General features: G+C 41.0%; 1 protein-coding gene across 1 annotated transcript in view; it reads left to right on the top strand.

The window, feature by feature from the left end:
* Positions 1-3478: 3478 nt before the first annotated feature.
* Positions 3479-21759, top strand: part of HTR1E (5-hydroxytryptamine receptor 1E) — a 75785-nt gene continuing 57504 nt past the window's right edge. Inside the window, exon 1 of the mRNA XM_033102793.1 lies at positions 3479-3601. The gene's annotated coding sequence lies outside the window, so the exon portion shown is untranslated. The remainder of the gene's footprint in view (positions 3602-21759) is intronic.

The raw sequence follows: 21759 nt of genomic DNA on the forward strand, positions 1-21759 counted from the left end.
AATATTTTGACACTCCCAGGCCCATCCCTACAGAGCCCAGACCTGCAGCCAATCCATAGCTAATATGTACTGTGAGCAAGATAGAAACCTTTGCTGTGGTAAGCCACTGAAATTTGGGGGTTATACTTTGTTACCATAGCATAACTTACTGAAAGTTGACTAGCGCAGAAAGCTACCTATAGACATTTTGGACTCTCCCTCTGGCCACAGATACAGAATGCAATTTGAAGCTCATTCTTTGAAAGCAATAGTAAAAGACATAAAAACTATGCATAGGGTTACTGGGATTATTTGGTGGGCTAACACACAGAGAGCACCTAGGATGGTGTGAGCGCCTCCGTAACACTACTCCTTCCCTTCCCATTTTATTCCCACTTCCATGGTGGAGGTGGAAGATCATGGACAAACGTCCACTAGGGTCTTGACTTTTCTCTATACTGGTGAGATGAACAAGTCATACACAATCTTACCTTAAGAGCTTCCAGTCTAACTCCTCGCAGAAAAATGCAGCATGTGCATGCTTGTTTCCTCATATATTACAGTGAGGTCCCAGCTTCCAAGTGGAAAACTAATAAATGTGATTAGGATGTGGCTTGGAGGTGGAGATAAGCCATTGTTCATCATTTTTCCCACTACCTCCTCCTATACACACAACCACCCCTCCTCCTATACACACAAAACCACTGCCCTAACCTCCAGCTGTTATTCCCTGATCCTGAGGCTGGATTAGATTGCCCTCCTTTGTTCTCCCCCGGTACCTTGTACTTCCCCCTTCTCCCAACTATTACTCTGGATTGGATTGACTAGTTTGTGGATCAATGTTTCCACTAGATTCTAGGATCTGTCAGAGAAGAAACTGTATCTTCTTTATTGTATTCCTAGAGTTGGCTCATGCCTAATACAGGGTGGGTGTTAACCATCATTATTTGAAGGGAGGAAGGAAGGAAGGAAGGAAGGGAGGAAGGAAGGGAGGGAGGGAGGGAGGGAGGGAGGGAGGGAGGGAGGGAGGGAAGGAGGGAAGGAAGGAAGGAGGAAGGGAGGAGGGAGGGGAAGGGAGGAAGGGAGGGGGATGGGAGGGAGGAAGGGAGGGAGGGAAGGAGGGAAGGAAGGAAGGAAGGAAGGAAGGAAGGAAGGAAGGAAGGAAGGAAGGAGGGAAGGAAGGAAGGAAGGAAGGGAGGGAGGGAGGGAGGAAGGGAGGGAGGGAGGGAAGGAGGGAAGGAAGGAAGGATGACTTTGATTAACTAATTCCTTCATAATTACCTTTGAGTTCTCACTGCAAGTTGATGAATTTGTTATGCCTTGTGCCCAGGGCTCTACTCAATCGTTATAGATTTTTTTAACTGACAAGGAATACTTCATTGTCAAAGCGGCATGTGATTTACATATACCTATAGTCTTAAAGCACTCATAGAGTCCCATGGAAATGCAAATGAACAATCCACAAATTGAATTATCAGCTACTAATTAAGCAGATGTTGACTTTCATTAACACTGGTAAAATATATCCCAGAAGTTAATTAATAGCTTGAGAATGCCATGAACCTCATGAAGCTGAAAGCTGCCAAAGCTGGGGTAGTCTGAGCTACGTGCAGGAGAGTTTCCAAATCTAATATATGTTTCTATAGTTGCTTACACTGCAATAACCAAAGAATAGGCAAGCAAATTTCCTTAAAAAAAGAATATAACAAACCCAAATTTCCTTCATCTTTTGAAGGACCATGTCCTCACTTACTCCTGAAATATCTAAAAAAAAAAAAAAACCTTTGAGGTTCTTTTATAACATGAGGACTGATTCTTGTTCTGTTTATTTTTATGTAATGCCTCTATCATTAAACACCTTTGAAATGATGACTTGGAAGCACTCTCTTTCTTTGATAGGAAAACATCCTTCCATCCCATCGTCCTGTTAGGTTTTAGTTCACTTAAGCCGTTTCTGTTAGTGTAATAGGATGAACAGAAACAAATCACAATTCATGACTATAGTTTACCAGCTTTTCTTTTTCTTATTCGGAGAAATTCCCTTTCACACCCATCACCCAACCCTTGCTGATCCTGAGGCATTCCAGGTGGCAGGAAAAAGGGCACACATGTTTGCTTTCTGAATTGAAGAAGAATTCCATTTGTTTTTGTTTTATAATTGCCAATCTACAGACAAAAAAGAAAAAAGAAAAAAAAAACCTTCTCAATTCAGCCATAAGGCTACACATAAGAAAGACAAATGTGAGGCAGATATTTGGGGGAACAGCCTGAGTTGTCTACAGAGGTTCCGAGGTCGAGGTCCTCTCAGTGAGAAGATTGTATCAGGCTGTCTACAGATTATTTTGTCTGCATAAGGTTTTCTATTTCATTTATTGGCTCCCCATCTCTCCTCTTCCATCTGCCAGGGTTGTAGTTCAAATAATGTTGAGTTTTCTCCCCAAATATTCGGGAATCGATCTACGTAAAGCTTCAGGGTTTCAGGGCCACCCAAGTTCCTGACAGGAAGTAACCAATTAGTCCTCATGAAGCTTCCTTCATCAGTGCTAGGGTTCTATAAGGTCCCTCCCAAGTTAACTTCGCTGGCCTTGCAGCAAGTGGACACTCCTGGACCACTAGGAAGAGCACAAAGCCTTCCACCAACCTGAAATACCAGCTCCAACCTCCCCACCCCACCCCTTCTCCTTTTCTTCTCAGCTTTCCCCACCTCTCTGCCCCCTTTTACTTTTCCCCACCCCAATTTCCCTCCTCTTCTTTCTCACATCCTTCTTCCCATCCCTCTCATTAAGGCATTCTATGCAGGCTGACTGTAATTTTCCCCTCGAGGAATGTTGAGTAATTCACCCCCAAAGGGTTTGCCTGGAGGAGCCCGCAGAGGCAAAGTTCAAACCTGCCCGCTCTTCCTTCTCTCCTCAACCCAGACTGGCCGCACAGGAGGGGAATGGGACCTGCCTCTCCTAGCACCAACTGGCCCCTTCTCCTCCAGGGCCGCCGCCAACAGAGGGCTTAGGAGGTGGAAGCCTTGTCCACACCTCCAACGCCGTCGGCCAGCTTTATAGTGTGGACAGCGCTGCCCTCTAGTGTTTGCAGCCGAGAGCACTGAGGGCTCCATCAGCTCCAGAATTTCTCTTTTACAGCCTAAGCAAGACCTGAAGCACCTCGGAGCTAAGACCCCCAGTTCTCTTCCACCACCACCTTCCGCATTGCACCCCGGCTCACGTTTTCATCCCACCCATCCCCTTCTCGGGTCAGGGGTGTCCTGAATGTCTGCAACCTGCCGCTTGATTTAATAGACTGCCCCCCTGCTCCTGCGCCTCCTCCTCTTCTCCGCTCTCGCCGCCTCTTCCAGTCGGGGCGCCCAGACTTGACGAAGCGCAGCACCTGCCACCCAACGCGCCGCGCTCCCGGCTCCGTCTCGCCGCAGCCCTGAGGCATCGTTGGGGGCACGGGACGCTCGAGAGGACAGCACCCCGGGACTCAGCCTACCTCAGAGGCAGGTATTGCGAGAAGCGGTGATTTGATAAAAGCTCGGGAGAAAAAGGAGCGTGTTCGGAGTCAGACTTCTGGAGCCAGCGGGACGCCCGGGTTCGCCCAGTGCTACGCGGCTGCACGCACCGTCCACAAGGTGAGGGGCGCACTCGCGGGGGCGACCGCGCTTCCCTGCTCATCCCCACCCCGGACCAGGGGCTCAAGCTCGGCCTTGGGGGGATTTTTGTTGCCTCTGAGGCGGTGGGGGTTGGGGCAGGAGGCGGGAAACTAAGGGGGTCGCCTGGTAACCGTACCTGCCCCCTGGACCTCTTAATAAGGAATGCATTTCTCAAACAATCCCCCCAGATGTGTGAATCTGAGTGTCGACGCTGTGTATAACTGTGGTTTACGAATTTTATCCTGCTTCCTTTTGAAAGGATTTGAGGCGGCTTAAAGATTTTTAAAATGTGGAAGGGATTCTAGGAGGAAAAACTTAAGTGGAAATCCCGCGGAGAGGGGTGAGCTCCAGGGACTGATGGAGTACGGATGAGGTGATTTCAAAGCCAAGGCCGATTGAAAACCCTTTGATTAGAGAGGACAGCATGGTTGCTCCAGCCCTCACAAAATAATGATGTGCTTAGTCCTGATAAAGAAAATACCCAGGTGGAGCTGACTCTTTTTCTTAAATTACAAAATAAAGCTTGGAAGTGCGAGTTATGACGGGAAGTTTAGTCTTAAGCTATTTCCACCCAATACTGCAAGGTGAGAGACTGGCCCCCCACGTAGTGAAATGAAAGGGAATCCAGGCTAAATGAAAGTGGTTCCTGCTCCTATCAAGGACCATACATGGTTCTGCCTTGCTAAAATACGGTATGTATACTTCATGCGTCTGCCTGCGTCCAGTTTTGGACAAGACGGTGCATTCAATCCAGCCCTGCATGTCCTTGGGTGAGAATGATGAGGCAGAGAGCGGCAGCATCCCAGGGAGCTTCTTCCTGACCTTCCTCACTGTCCTTCTCTGCCTCCTGCACCAAATCTCTCAGAGTCCACGATGGGATAATGGATGGACAAACGGTTTGGAGAGGGCTGTTTCCCTCAATAACTCAGGGTTCTCCTGTCATTCTGTTTTTACCCCCAGCTCCAAGCAGTATATGCTCTGGTCTGAACTTGACATTGGTTTAGGATATATATTTGCCACAGTTACACATTTGGACATAATGTGTATGATCTTAAACACCCAGGATGGACTTGTGAATCTGGGGCTTTTCTGACAATCCTATTCATGGGGCAGGAAGCAGGGGCCTGGGTCTGGCTCCCTGTGCAGTCTCTTCCCTGGGGAGTATATTAGAAATCCCTTTGAAATACATATTTCAAATACAAAGAGGAGATTATAGCCAGCCTTTCTTCTCCTTCTGGTGAACTTGTATTCCTGCTGAATTAAGTGAGATGACCTTGTCTTCAACAAATAAATAAGAGGAGGCATTTCAGGCACACTTAGCAATTTCAGAAAATAAGCCTATGCCCGCGCCTGCTGTTTTCTTCCCTTCAGAACTTTAGCCCTCAGACCACAAAACTCGGAAAATGAAGCAGGCCTCCTAGGTAGCAGCCCAATTGCTGTAGCAGGTTTAAAGCAAAGTATGTTGCTCATTTCTGAAACTGCATAGCACCTCCACAGCTAACCATTTTGCTGCCTAGAGGTGGGAGACGTGCTTCAGCCCAGATATTTCATCACTAGAGAGCTATACAGAAAACTCATTCAAATCCTGATGCATCATTCTTGGGAGAACTTCACGATTATGTCATCCTCACCTGATACGGGCTGTTGAAACACAAGGATTGCTACATATCTCTCTAAATTGAGCCTTGTGGTGGTAGAGCGGGAGAGGGGCTCAAAGAACAATCTAAGCTAAGACTTATCCTCAGAGTCAGGTATGTGCATGGTGCCATATTCCTGTAGGTGACATTGTCCCTTTCTTGAAGATTTCCAGGGATGAACACTTCGTAGATTATTTTTATATTAAAAAGTATTCAGATTAACAATTTATTAATACATCCGCCAGCTGGAAAATTTTAAATTCCACAGAAATCAACATCATGGACATAGTAAACTCAAGTATTCATTCTTTTCTCTTCTTTTGCCCATGGAGACTTTATTCAGGGCCTATTCCTAGACCGAGTGTTCCCTGGTGTCCTCCTTGACACACCATTCCTTCAGCACGTGTTGAGACATGAGTCACAGCCTCCCTTGCAGCTTACCCTGTTGTCACCTTTGTTAGTCAAATGTGCTATTCTAAACATTTGCTCCCCATTTCTTCTTAGTGATGCCCGGTCAACATTAATCATGTAAATACATTTCTGTTCTTTGGGAGAAAATAACCAAATTAGGATTTCTCAGAGATGGTATTTAGGGAGAGACAAAATCCAGGATGCATCTCTAGCCCAGATGACACTGCAATATGTTCCTATTCGCTGCTGTTTGATGAGATTATTATAGGTTGGTGCAAAAGTAATTGTGGTTTAAAAGGTTAAAAATAATTGGAAAAAACCACAATTGCTTTTGCATCAACCTAATATAATATAGAGAACAACGTGAGATCACTAGCAGCCTCTCCTTCCCACCTGGCTCAATCACCATATTACGCCCCACCACTACCACCACCAAGATCCCTAGTTGGCTCATGGAAAGTAGTTCCCTTTTCAGAAAGCCTCAGGCCCTGACCCATTAGGTCTCTTCTCATTATGCAAACATTCTAGGTATTCCCTATCCCTCAGCTTTACACACAGGTTATTTATTTTTTTTCATGTTTCTGTTGTCCTTCTTGGAATTTTACTTCTATGCTACCCTTTAAAAGTAAAAGATCTAAATCTAATACTTCCATATGGGGAGGCCTTCCCTCTACTTCTGTAGGTTTATTTACATGAGAAAATAAGTTTGAGGCTGCTCAAGAGGTGAATTTCAACCAAATAAGGCTTTATTGTTCATACCATATGTTTTCAAGGCCATCTCAGGGCAGAGGTGAATCGGGCATCTCATGTTTTTGGCTCCGTTCTTCTCCACCTCCCCCATTTTCATACACGTGAAATTAAGTGAACCTTAACTTCAGGGAAACACTGAAGATGAGTATGCCAAATGAAAGAGAGGGCAGATGGGTAGACAGGTAAGAAAAAGGGGGGGAAGTGGGTCAGCGTTTCTTTAGAGTGGCTGACTTCTCCCTTGTTTTCTGCTCCCTGAGTCATTTTCGAAGAACCAGTATCATGGCCCTGAAAGCTTGGGGCCTAGATGAGTCCACTTACCAAAGTCCATCTTCCTGAGAATAAAAGAACTTTTATCAATATCTAATCTACTTTTCATAACTTGGTATCCCTTCCCACATTTTGTGGATTAAGAAACTGAGAAAAAGAATTTATAAAAATTGGCATAATCCTTGAGAACTCTGATACAGTTTAATTCTAACTTTATTTTTCATGTTTGTTTTCTTCGGTTTTGTTTTTTTGTCTCACCCACTGTGCATTACTTGGTTCACTATGGTCCTTGTCCTAATAGAGTTCAGTGCTTTTATTTCATGGTCGTGTTCCCCTGAGACTTGCAAAATGAAAAATACACATAGCCAGCAGCACACTCGGTGTTCATTGTTGTTCATAGGTTCTTTGTTGATCAGTTCTCAACACATGCAGTTGTAGGATTAGGAAGACAAAAATCCTTTAGAAGAAGCTGTAAAATTCAATCTGGACCATTGTAAAGTACAAGTTGGAAGAGGAATGAGCATCTCAAGATTCTGGTTATCAGTGCAGACCTGATGGAAGGTCTGTATGAAATCTGACATCAGAAGGAAAGCATTTCTATAGCAAGAAGATAATATTTTGAAAACTAGCAACCTGTAGCAGCAGCACTTGTAGTTCTAAATTCTCAGATCTTCCTATGATCCCATCTACCTAACGTGCCTCAATAAAGCAAAACTAGACCCCATGAAATATCTTTCCTTAGCTATAGCTGTTCTTTTCCCCTTAATCAGATAATGGGCATGTGGTAATATTTCCAGGGGATTTGGGAAGGATCTGATTTCAACATTAACGTATGGGTTTTGTTGGGACCGTTTGTCCAGGAAAATGAAGTCTGTGTCAAGATTTGTATTCTAGAGAATTCAAGACAAGCCAGAGTGTCTCTGGGGAGTAAACTCCACCAAATGGATAGAGATTGATAGGTACTACCTCCCAAAAAGTGTTTTCAGCTACAATACCATAATAATGTTCAGAGATATCAGAATTCTATTTATCTGTACTGGGAGGAGGGAAAAAAGAGGAAGAAACTAACACAGGATGAGTGTCTGCTATGCTTCGGGAATTGTGCTAAGAGCTGCACATATGTTCTGTTATTTAATCCTCAAAAAAGCACTGAAGGGTATGTATTATCAACCCCACAATTCATTCATTCATTCATTAAAAACCTGTATTTGTCATTCAACCGCCTGACCTTTTCAGGAAGCTGCAAACAATCCAGAGTGATTGAAGTGAACACACACAGTGAAAATAGCTAGAGAGAAGGTTTGAGAAGTGTACTGTTCATAGAGAGGATCCTATGAATTTATCCTGTACTTTATCCTGTAGGCCTGGGGGAATCATTATAGAGTTTCAAATATATTTATTTTAAGAATAACGCACATATAGGAAAATGTGAAAATCCTAAGTATTAAGCTCAGCAACTTTTCTCAACATGAACATACTCATGTAACTAAGCACCACCAAAATAATAAGTGCACCACCACCACCACACAAGTTCCCGTCCTGTCCCCACCCGGTCATTACTTCACCCTTCTCCTTAAATGTAACCACTACCTGCATTCCAACATCATAGATTATTTTCAGCTATGGTACAGGATGATCTTTTTTTGTGATTTGGCTCAATGTTATATTCATGAGATTTATTCATGTGGATGGTTATACCATAGCTTGCTCATTTATTGTTGTGGTACAGCATTGTATTGTACAAACATGCCACCATTTAATTATCCATTGTACCATTGATAGTTATTGTAAAACTGGAGTTACTTCCAGGTTTTTGCTGTAATAAATAATGCTTCATTATAGTATTTTAAGCTGTGGACCAAAATAATTAGTTTCGTTTTACAAAGAGCTCCCCCTGGCTGTAATACGGGGTGAAAGGGAAGAGGTCTGCAGGAGGCAGTTACCGTAATGACAGCCCAAACCAAGGCAGTCGTAGTAGACATGGAGAGAGGGAAACAAGATGAGTTGAGGTTGTAGGAGCAGAAGGAAATGATAACACGCAGAGATTAAGTGGATGTGAGGAGTGGAGGAAAGTATGGAACGCCGGGCAATTCCCAGGTGTCTAAACCTGGTGAGTGACATTTCCTTTCTCCAAGACTGAGAACACATGAAAATGGACAATAACATATTTGTTGGATCTCAGAAGATTAAAAGAATTGCCCAAGGTGGTTCCAAAGCTGTGCTTCTGCTACAAAGTACTTTGTTTCTCCCCTGGCTCCCATCATGCCCCTTCCTTCTGCAATAGCAACCTTCCCGCCCCAATTTGCAATGGGTAGTAACCTAAAAAGGATCAAGAACCACTGCATGTTTCCTGAACTGTTGTCCTATAAATCATTGGCTTTTCCCTTCAATTTTTGTCTCCTTCGAACAGCACAATCACAAGGAAAGAAGGAGATGATGATGAATCTGCTGAAACTTTGTTTTATCTTTTAGACTACAAGACAGAACCCAGGGCAAGAGAATGGAAATGAAGGAAATAGAATGTAGACCACCTCATCTTGTTCTGGTTGGTTCAGGAAGACAGAGCCAGTTAACACAAGAATAGGGAGGCAGACTCCAACCCTTACTGGAAGAACTGCCTGACACTGTCTGAAAATGCAGTGAGAGGTATGGAGTCTGCATCAATGGAAAGTGCAGCACCCTTGGGGGCACGCCACAGGTTGCGTTCTCCATACTCTAAGAGAAACATACTCCACGATGGGGTTTATTAGGCCTGATGTATGTAAGGGAGTGCCCTTGGGAATCAGGCTGGAGGAAGGAGAGGAAGCCAAACTGGACAGAGGGAGAAACTGAGCTGCAAAGTGGGCCCAACAACAGCCTCAGCTAAGCTCATGGGGGGTCTGCCTAAAGTGGTCCATCAGAGTTGTCCCAAGCTAGGCCAAAAAGGGTCAGGCTTTTCGATCACTTCCTGCCCCAGGAGCTGAAGGTGGGCTTCTCCTGAGAAGAGCACCGTCTTGAGGAGGCAGCTGTCTGCCACTGAGGACATCCCTGAAGGGGCTGACAGCTGAAGGCCAACCTGACCCAGTCCCAGCAGCTGGGCTATAAGCCCTTTCTTGAAGGAGGGATCGAGGAAGCTTGTCTCTGTGTCTATCTCAGGACTTTTTTCATATGGACTTCAACCACAAAGGATTAAACTAGATAACTTTCCAGTCTCCTTCCAATTCTGAGATCTGCATTTACTTAAAATATTTCACTTGAATCATTCAAAATGGGTGGGTGCAAGAATTCTTATAAACATATATGGCCCCTTGATGCAGAACTTCTCATAAGGTAGAGAGGGTATACTGCCAACTGTCTTTAGAAGGAACTTTTCAGATGATCATAAAGGCTGTGTGTGTGTGAGAGAGAGAGAGAGAGAGAGAGGGAGAGAGAGAGAGAGAGAGAGAGAGAGAGAGAGAGAGAGACAGAGAGAGACAGAGAGAGAGAGAGGATAATACCTGTATTTAACGCTTGAAAAAGACTTGGACCTGCGTGACAACTGAAATATAACTGAAAAACTGCTTGAGAAAAGTCTCTTCTTACTCTCTCAGCCTAGGCAACTCAGTAAGTACCCAGAAAAGGGATTTTATGCTGTACACTTCTTTACACTTTTGACAAAGGGCTGGCTGATACTTGTCAGCTTGAAGAACCTCTCAGAGCAGATTCTGCTGGGGATGTCCCTGCTCTCCCGTCAGACACAGCAGCCCCTGAGCTGGAGACACTGCCCCTGACTTGTGTTTCAGTGCTGGGGCTGCGGCTTCCAGCTTTTCTATTTAGTGAATTCCTACCAAAAGAGCCACTCCACAAAATGTTAATGGCCCAGAAAGGGTAGAATCACACTGTTTTCTGCATCCATCCAGCTCCATTCCTGGGTGCTACTTACTTTTTCTCCCAGTTTGGTCTCATTTCAGAAATAGTTGTAGTGTCTGCAGAAGCACCATTATAAAAGAAACATGGTTCTTTAAGAAACTGTCACTGATATCTGGCCTTTGTTGTATTACTTTTCTGTAATTGTATTACTTTTCTGGAATTCTTACTCCAATTCTCTGGTTTGCTTCCATTGATTGTAATCTGATGCTCCCCCCTCACTGTGTTCTTATCATCTAAAGCAAACTCTTTCTTTGATGGCCCTGTGCCTCATTTGTCCCACCTCTAAAATGTGAACGACAATTCCTGTCTCATAGGCGTATTGTGAGGAGTGAAGAAAGGGTAATGCAACAGACATTACCTGATTAGAGATATGTAATTTTTAAGCAAGGAAACATGTTGCTCTCATATTGCAAATATTTTATTACCAGAGTGAAGAAATGGGAGGTATTACTACAACTATTATCTTCATAGTTATTCTTGTGTGGGTGTTGTAGAAATAATACTGAATTTAAGTGAAGCATATGAAGCTGGCCTTGTAGAAAATAAAGATAAATGGGTTTGGGCTGAGTTCCACTGCTTTGAACCCTATTGGCAAGAATTTTTTCTCTTTTACTTATAACACTGCCTCAGATCAGGTATGTCCTCAAGCCCCCAGAGAATGCCCTTGGGGGGTGCTTCCTCCAACCATTGAATCTCCACACTGAATTTACTCACAGATCCCTCCTTTATAGATGTGGAAGCAGAGACTGACCCCAGGATGTGATTCGAGTTCAATTGGCCATTGCTCTGCACCCAGAAAGTCACATGATTTCCACATGCTCTGTAGTGGTTCCTCTCAAACCTTAGTGTGCAGAGGAATCAGCTGGAATGCATGTTAAACCTCAGATTCCTGGTCCCCACCTTCAGATCTGCTAGTCAGTAGGGTGGGATGAAGCCAAGAATTTGCATTTCTCACAAACTCCCAGGTTATGCTGACGCGGCTCACCTGCAAACCACGCTTTGGGTGGCATGAAGCTACTGGGGTCAGCATAACACAGAAAACTATATGTTTTTGTTACAGCTAAAGAAACAGAAAAACATATAAGGGAACTGACTCTCAAAGAACTACAGCCCTGATTAGAGATATGTAATCTTTAAGCAAGGAAACATGTTGCTCTCATATTGCAAATATTTTATTATCAGAGTCTACTTTATGGGGAAAGCAAACAGCCTTTAGAGGTGAGCAAAAATACCACATCAATGAGCCAATGCTCATCTCAAAGGTTACCAAAAGTTTATAAAATTCAGAATAAATTCATAACTTTTAAAAACTAATAAACTAGAAATAGAAGAAATAAATTTCCTTATAAACTAGAAAGGAACAGTTTGTCACAATAAGAACATCTTTCTGAAACAAAAGCTAACATCATTCTTATTGGTAAAGCACTATAAAGATAAAACAAGGATGCCTGCACTGTCTTGCCCTCATTATTTAACACTCATCTGAAAGAAAAAGGAAGGGAAGGAAATGGAAGGGAATGGAAGCCGTGTTATAAATTTATAAATTCTGGTCAGGCAGTAGCTGTTTATTGTTTACCGATTATCAACTAGGAAAACTCAAGTGAATAAATGAAAATGCCATTTAAAAGAATGGGAGAATTCAATAAGATGACTAGCTGCAAAATATACAAAACCAATAGCTTGCCTGACTAGCAACGATACAATTGCAGGGATTTATACTAAGCTTGCAAATCACTGTGGAGAAAACAGGCCTGAGAAATGGAAGAAGATTCTGTCAGAGTCCAAGAAGAATGAGAAATGAAAGCCTGCCTCATCTGAAGACAATGGAGGAAGAGGACCCCGTAGGAAAGGACTGCACATTCCAAAACTCATCCCTATGAATTCTATAATATTTATCCCTACAATACAGTGTGGCATTGTAATTCATTATCTCCTGTACTATCATAAATGAACAAGAACTGTATTCTTCCTTAAGTAGCTTACATCTTAAAACTTTATTACGTACTGCAAATTTTAACATGGAACTCTGCCCTACCAAAGGAAATTTTTGTCACCTGGCACGAGAATTTGACATTTAGAGAATTTGACCCATAAATACTCTCCTACTATACAGTCTGGCATAATTTAAGTAACCATTCAGGGAAAGAAATAGGGTTTCCTCTTTGATTATGTTTTTATTAGAATTATTTTAACTTTTTGCTGACTCTGTCCCTGCAAACCTAATTCAATTCCTTATACAGATGCTCTTTTAAAAATCTAGTATTAAATAAAACATTTAATAAGTAATTGGCCATTTTGCAAATAAATTTACAAGCAAATATCTTTCAGAAAGAAATTTAAATAAAATTCATATTGGCATATTTTATTTCATAGATTCTAAACTGGTACATCAATGCATTCTCTTCACCCATTCCATGACATAATAATCCTGTTTCCAAGGCCACCTGAGGCCTTATTTTATACTTAAGGCATTGGAAGACCAAAATGGACTGACTCCAGGGTTTGGTGATTTACATATAAATAAAGCATCTTACTAAAAAAGGATGAAAATGACTTAGCAAAAACAAGAATCTCAAAGCTTTTAAGACTTGATTTGTTTTTCAATTTGGTAGCAGAGGCAATGCTCCTGTGATACAGATGGAACAATTTTCTCTAGCACATTGTGGCAATTTATACCATTATACCAAGAAGGTGATGGTCAGCCAGGTCTCACTGACTTTTGGATAATCTCTCACATTGCCTTGAGTGTATTGAGTGCCTCTTTCTCAGACATATATAACATTAGCCTGCATCTAATTAATTATTGACGGTTCCATATTATGGTTATTATGATTGCTACACATTCTTGTTACTGTATGAAAATATGTGGATTTTGTAGCTTATCGTTTACCTGTTTAATAAAAATGAATATGAATCTAATGGTGAGGAGCATGGAGCAGAGACTTAGGGCCAGACAGCCTGGGTTAATATCCCCACATCCTGGCAGTGTGAGCTGACTGGTTTGTCATCATTACAACAGGACAGTAATACCTGCTCTGCCTACCTTAGTCTCCTTTCAGGGAAGTTTCTCAAATCCAAGTGTGCTGTTGAAATTCATCCTTTAATTATCACCTGTATTAAGTCAAACTGCTTCTTGTATCATTTATAAGGGCAATTCAGCATGGGACTCAAGCCCAAATTCAGGTGTCCAGGGAGTTGGCTTCTTACCCCATCTCTGTCAGTTGTTAACTGCTTGCATTAGGAAAAATTACTTCACCTCTCTAAAATGTAACTTTCTCATTTGTTAGGTGGGACTGGCATAATAGTATTACCGCATAGGGCTATTATGAGAATCAAAAAACATGCATTACAAATTACCCCAAAGCCTAATGGCTTAAAACAACAGATTTTTATTATTTCACACTTCATGTAGGTTGGGAATCTGGGCATGGCTTTGCTGGGTCCTCTGGCTCAGGTTTCTCACAGGGCTGCAAAGTGTCAACTAGGACTGCACACATCTCAAGGCTCAACTGGGGGAAGACATGCTTCCAGATTCACTGGCGTAGCTGTTGACAAGCCTCAATTCCTGGCTGGCTGTTGCCTGGAGACTGCCGCTCATTGCCACATGGGTTATTATCAACACCCTGTTTTTCCCAGAGGTTGCAGCTTGCTTTCTCCCAAACAAAGGCTAAGAGTGAGAGATTCCAACATGGAAGCCACAGTCTTTTTGTCATCTAATCGCAGAAGTGACATCCCATCACTTCTGCTATATTCCTTTCATTAGAGGCAAGTCACTAGTTCCAGCCCACACTCAAAAGGACACAGTGAAAGAAGGGTCTGAATACCAGCAGCAAGGGATCCCTGAGAGCCATCTTAAGGCTGCCTACCACAACACGATAATACACAAAAAGCGGTTTGATAAGGGCTCAACTTAGTGTCGGCTGTTGATATTATTACCTCATAGAACTGTTCTTAGGCTGAAATGAGATCATCCAGGTTTTAAAAAATTGTAAAATGTAAAGATCCATGCAAAATCAAGACTTTATTAGTTTTATTAACATTGAGAATCTAACATTGAGAATCTAGTTCCCAGTTGCAAGTGGTGATATAAGAACAGCAAACCAAGGACTAAAAGATCTGAATTCTACATCTTACTCTGTGTGTGACCTTATTTGTTTCATGCCTTAGTTTTCTTATAAGAGCAAAGGTAATAATAGCCTTACCAAGATAAAATGTGATAGTATACATAAAATTATGCTGAAACCTAAAAAATTAGATGATGATTAAAATTAGAGGATGATGATGAAGATGGGAAAAATATGTAAAAAGATTACATATTTCGCTACTGCTTCTTGTTCCTGTGTTAACAATTGAACTAAATAGGTGTGATTTTTATCAGTTTTATTTAAATGTTTGCATTAAATCCTGCTACTCCCAATTTTTCCAGTAACTTTATATGGCTTAATCTAATATTGCTTTGCACATTAGATATGCTGCCCTGAAAGGTGGACGCAAATAGAATTTTTGGAAATGGACTCATAATTCAAATGCACGGAGAAGGTTTCCATATATCTAGTGGAATTTTACCATGAACATGAGATATTGTAATATAATTAGCATTTCTATAATGTAAATCATTATCTTTATCTAATTAGCTTGAATTATCTGACCTTATATCAAGTGCTCTAGAATTAAACACACCTGTACAAATATTCTTCTAGTATATAATCAAGCCTTATATTTATGAAAGAAGGAACTTGCAAAACAGCCTTTTGAGGTAGACAAATATAACTAACTCTTGGTTATCTCAAAGAGTGTTTTATGTTTGATTCTTGTGCTACCTATGTTTCTTCTCTCACTGTAAACTGACACAAATTTACAGGCACAAACAAGTAAAGTTCAAAACCCTCTGTTCAACAACTTTAAGGGTTTTTTCCTTGATTATAAAGGTATTACATATTCATTGTAGAAAATGTGGAAATATAAAAACGTATACAGATTATCAAAATTACTCAAAACCAAGAGATAGTCACTATTGAGACTTAGGTACATTTCTGCCTCCTCCCCTGTGTTTTTCCTCTATATAGGCGGAAAACAGATTTTTCTTTCTTAATTAAATTAGAAGCATACTATGTATTTTTTATCCAATTAACTTTTTTGCAATTGACATTTTATCTTCAATATTTTCACATATAATTGAATATTTAAAAACATTACTTCTAATAAGTGTATAACATTCTATCATAAGGATATATATACCATAACTCATTGAACCAATCACTGCTATTGGACTTTTAGGTTGTCACCAGTTGTTTGTTTTTTAATATAGTACTATAAAACTAGAGTGAGAAAAGAAATTTTTCACATAAATCTTTGTCCTTCATTATTCTGATTATTTTAGTAAAAGTTCTGTAGCAAAGGAAGTCACTAGGGGGAAATGAGGTTTGGTAATTTAAGCGCAGATAGGATTTATATATACATCGTAACCTTCTCTTCCCTCTTCCCTTCCTTCCCTTCTTTGGCAGAAGTTTATAGGCTTTTAGTGCTGGAAATTGCCGAAGCAACAATCTAATTGGTGTGGCCATCTGTGGTTTCTGGCCTACCCAGCACCCATCCCCCTTCTGTGGTAGCAGTGCCCTGACTTTCCTTGAGGAACCACGTCTCTTCATGCTCGGTCTGTATGGTTCAGATCAAACTGAACGCACTCTTTACTCCAAGAGTTGCATGTGACCCAGACCAATCCCATCATCTTGCTGTCCTGGTCACTGTGCTTAGTTCAGGGATGGCCCATGATCCAGAGCAGACCATTCAGAGTCAATGAAACTCAGTTCAGGCGCTTACAGGGACCATGAAGGCATTATGTCTGTACTGCTTTGGAGATGTGAGGACCTATGCCTGGAACCGCTGGGACCTGATATAAGGGCAGAGCCTCCCAAAGATAAAAGCTTACATGGTGAAAAGAAAACATGGAGAAAGGTTCTTGAGTACACTGTTTGAGTTTCTAGATCTACCCTAGACATTGAAGTTTCCCAAGCAAATACATTCCCTTTTATTTTGCAAAAAAAAAACAATTTAAGAGGATTTCTTTCATTTGTGTTTGAAAGGATCGTCACTGATCCAGAGATCTTCCACCCTCAATCGATGAAAATGAGTGGTGATTAAGATAGTAGAAGTACATACTTTATAACTTTGTGAGGTGTGGTTAAGACAGATCTGGAGCTAAACCCTAGTTCCATCACTCAAGCTACATGACCTTTCCCCACTCAAGGCTAATACTTACCTAACAAGGTTTTGAAGGATTAAAGTTACTATGTGAAAATAATGTTGCAAAGATTTTGTAGGGTGTCAGATGGGCACTTGTCTTATTAGGGAGACCACTTCATGGACAGTATAGATGCCTGACCACTGCTCGGTACACCTGAAGCTGAAGCTGAATAATATCGAATGTCAACTATAATTTAATACACATATATGGTCACAGGATGTGGAGTACAGCATAGGGAACAGAATCAATGGAATTATAACAGCTATATCCAATGTCAGAAGGATAGTAGAATGGGGGAGGGCGGTTATCACTTTGTGAGGGGTGAAATGTCTGTTACATTGTTTTGTAAACCTGAAACTAATACAAAAAAATAAAAGAAAAAGAAAAAAAAAAGTGCTTAGGACAGTGCCTGGTACCTCGTACGTGCGTGTTCTAGAAGTGTGGCCCCGCTGCTACTGTTCTTACTTTGAATGTTAAACACTGGAGGGTAAATTTCTCACATGCAGGGAGGGATTCATTGGCCAACCTAAAAATTCCAGCTGAGGTCTTCTCTCTTCTCTGCTTAGTGGTCCTTCTCAAAAGTTAACCATGTCGTCATCTTTATGACAGATTTAAGCAGTCATAAAGCTTTGAGAGGTTTTCTGTCTATATATATGAATGTTTCTGTCAAAAGCATTCGAGGGAAATCTGGAGCCCACAAAATAGATTTATGTTATTAGCAGTGACCAGACCCTATTGTTAGACCTGTAGTTTATAACTTATATCTGAATATAACTTACATAACTGAATATCTTTTATTATAAGAAATTTAGTTAAATTCACTTTTTACTTAAAATTAAAATATGTTTCATTGTAATTTCTATTATTGCAAGTGACTGAAAAAGAAATACTTGGTACTCTTCCCAGCTTTTTATTTTGTAAATAAAATATACCTTTCCTTCCCGGTTGCACTTACAGAATGTTCAAATCATTCTCTATTCAGTTAGTAGGCTCCCATTACCTACTGAGCACTGGGTGAGCACGTTTGCTGGGAGAGGCAGCTGGTCTCTCCCAAATGTAAATCAGATTTCATCACGTCTGGCTCAGAGAGAACGTGGCATATGGCAAATGAATACACAGCTGCCTGGTGAATTTTTCCACCGAGAATTAGTCTAATACCTAAATGCACAGTGAATAAAACATTTTCTAAATAAGAATATTATGTTCAAATTCCTTGTCACTGTTAAATATTAAGAGTTGGGTCATTCCTTTGAATTATAACAAAATCCCACAATCTTACTTGAAAAAGTACATGTATTTAAGGTCATACTATTCAAGTCCAGGCTGCCTTTTAAATTCTATTATTTAAAAACATTTTCAGACAGCTACTATTGCCTGTTATTAAAATACAAGCTCTTCCTTGGATAGAGAAGTTTTCCGTCAGGCCTTGGAAAGTTCTGATAGAAATGGGGGGTGTGGAGGAATAAGGGTGTGAGGGGAAGTCCCTGGCCCTGGGCTTTGGAATAGTCAGATCAGAATTCAAACACAGCCCTGCCACTTCTTGGCTGTGTGGCACTGAGCAAGGTACTTAACTACCCTCTGCCTTAGTTTCCACATTTGTAAAATGATAGTAATAATACCGTGCAATGATGATGATAATATGTACAAATCTCATCGGATTGTTGGAATGAAAATGAGAAAATGCATACAATGCTCTGAGCATAACACCTGCTGCATAATAAGCACTCAAATATAATGACAGCTGCTTTGTTGTTGGTTCTAAGGTTTTGCTGAATTATCTTTGTAAGCATGGCAAAATTATCAAACCTTTCTGGGCCTCAGTTTTGTCATCCTTACAAGTAAGTTACCAGATTCGTTCTAAAATGCCTTTCAGGTCTAAAATGCCATGGCAATGCCTACAGGTGTGGAGTAAACCAAAAAAATCAATCGCAGTGTCAGAGTTGGGAGAATTTTTTTAACCCATTCTTTCACAATGTAATCAAGCTGCTTCCATTCTCCAAGGGTGATCATCTCCTCAGGTAAAACAGCAAGGTTCATCCATTCGTAACTTTTCATTCATCCTCTACTCAGATTTTTCACCATTTGTTTGGGGAGGAGAGTTCAGTGGTTCTGGAAGAACTTTCCTCATCATGATGACTTTAATAGTATTATCGAAATTATTCCAGATGCCATAATGAAGCCTTATCATAACCGAAGGGATTCATGATGGGACAACAGAGACAAAAAAAAAAAAGTAACCAATTCAAATATGAGCTTAGTTAATGAGGATCACTAAGGTAGATTTTTCCCCCCTCAATTGTTTTGGCAGGGTGGGTGTTGGATGCACTGTCTAGCTGTGTACACTGATCAAGCTAACCTGAAAATCTCCTTATCAGACCTTAACTTTGTACTTCACCAACACAGCCTTTGAAGTATTTGTTTTCCCTTTCATAAAGTGTTTTTAAATTTTTTTGCCTTCAAAAGTAAGAAATCAATTTAAATACCATTACTTCTAACGTTGACTCTGAGAGCCTCCGTACATTATCATTAAATCTAAATTGATAAGTATATTTTTCATTAAAAGTTGCAACTTTTAAAACTAGTGCCATTTCTTATGTGAATAACTATGGCTATATTGATTTATGAACTCCAGGAAGAATTACCACGAGGGAAAAAGAGGCTACAAGAGCGTTAGTCGTTAAGCAGACTTTAAACTGGTAATAATGACCCTCTTACAACATTTGTTTATGTGCTAACTGATACGTATACTAATTTTTCATAAATGAATTGTAGATTGATAAAGGATGTATTCAAAACTCAATTCACTGGAAGAATAAACAATAGCTATGTCTATTTAAATATACCCTGTGAGAATGAAAAATGTTGTTCTTCTAATAATATAAATGGAATTTAAAGTGGTACACAATATTTTTGGCCCCCAGATTGACTACTGGCATAAGTACCAGTAAGTAAAATAGAAACTTGATACAACCAAGTGCTGACAAATATCCTTTTATTTGATTGTTAAGAAACTCATGAATACCTTTTCATTAATGTGAATTCTCCTTTGCTGAGGCTCTCTTGATTACAAGTAACATATTCCCACTTCAAATTATCTTAATCGTGAAGGGAATTTATTGGAAGATGCTAGGATACCTGGTGGAATTCAAGAGCCAGAACTAGCTGCTAGGCAGTTATGGAGAGAGAACCTGGAACCCAGTGGGTATGTGTCTCTCTTTTCTCTCCTCCCCTCTCTTCCCTAGCTAGCTCTTCTCCTCCCCTCCCCTCCCTTCTTATCCTCTCTCCTGTTTGGTTTGCAGAGCTTCTACATGGATGTGGCCAAATACAGGTGTTCCACAGCTCCTTAGTTTATATGTCCAGATTCAAACAACTCAGCATCTCTTACTCACAGTTTCAAATATTTAAAAAGAGACTGATTGGCCCAGCTATAGTTATGTCTCTAGCCCTGGCCCAATCAACAATGTCCAAGGAGTGAAGTTATGGAACACAAAAACGGTTGCTGGGAATCTAATTCTAGCAGGAGGGGAACAGTGTGCAGGAAAAAAAAAAAAGGATATGGATTGCAGAGATACTCCCCCAAAAGTTGTGTATTCTTCCTTTTGGCTGGCACATGTGTGAGCACTTACTTGCACACGTGCGCACGCGCACACACACACACACACACACACACGCTCCTACATTTCTTCCCATTTATTAAGCACTCTCCCTGCCATACAAGATTTAACCACCTTACGTTAAACTACACTCTCACCCACCCTCTTCCTAAAGGGAGATAATCCAATTAATTAGTCAGCTAGTAACTGAATTAAAAAATGTCATCAAAGGGCCCCCTTCTCAAAGTGAATGATTTCCATTTTCCCTCTAGATCAGACTCCATTTTGTTCAAATAACACTCCTCTCCACCTCGCAATACAGTATTTAAATGGAAAAATTAGCTAACAGAATCACAAACATCCCCACTTAGAAAAAGATACAAAATGCAAAACTCTTCACTGCAACCATACATTGACTACCAGAGCAGAGAATATATTGCATCCCACAGGACAAGGATCATGAGGCAAAGGGTATGAAAAACATGTTTTACTGGCATCCATTGGTGTTGGGGTGGGTTCCTTGCCTAATCAGCTGTTTCACTACAACATAATACAAATGTGTCGTATTCTTTCCGTATTCTTTCCGTATGCCACCCTGAGCCATTCAGCCACTCATTTCCATATTCTGTAGCTCTGTTCATTCCAACCTTCACTATCGATAGTTTCTCTCTTAGTCAAGAGTCTTCATGTTGTAAGTAAAAACAAGCACAGATACAAACCCACATACTTCAAGTTAGCTTAGGGAAAAAATACGTTGGAAGGAGTGTATCAGAAGGGTACAGGGATGTATCAATTAGCTTTTACTGAATAACAAATGACCCCCAAAATTTAATGACATAAAACAGCACACCTTATTTAACTCAATTTGGAGATTAGCTGGGTTGTTTTTCTGCTCTGGTCCAGCTCAGCTGGTCTCTGCTAAGATTGCTCTTGCATCTGCACACAGCTGGCAGGTCATTTATAAGCCTATGATCTAGTATATTCTCACATTTCTGGGGCTTGACAGGCTGTCAGCTAGTGTAAAGGAAGTAGGTGGGCCATGTGGTACTCGACATCCAGGATACTAGACAAGGTGACTGCACGTGGTGGTCAGAGGGATGCTAAAAGAGCAATGGAGGAAGCTGAGAAGCTCTTGAGACCCAGATTCAAAACTCACACAGTTCCATTTCTGCCATAGTCTATTGGTCAAAGTAATTCATAAGGTCCACCTCCTGATGAAGAGCTGCAAAATATCATGGACATTTTTACAATCTCCAGCAAGGGATATTTCAAGGAAGTCAAATATAATATGCATGGCCAGACACCAAAGCGGCTAGAACTGGGAACTGTAAAGCTAGCAGAGCCTAG

Source organism: Rhinolophus ferrumequinum, chromosome 3 (assembly GCF_004115265.2).
Source record: "Rhinolophus ferrumequinum isolate MPI-CBG mRhiFer1 chromosome 3, mRhiFer1_v1.p, whole genome shotgun sequence".
In the NCBI taxonomy this organism is placed as follows: Eukaryota; Metazoa; Chordata; class Mammalia; order Chiroptera; family Rhinolophidae; genus Rhinolophus; species Rhinolophus ferrumequinum.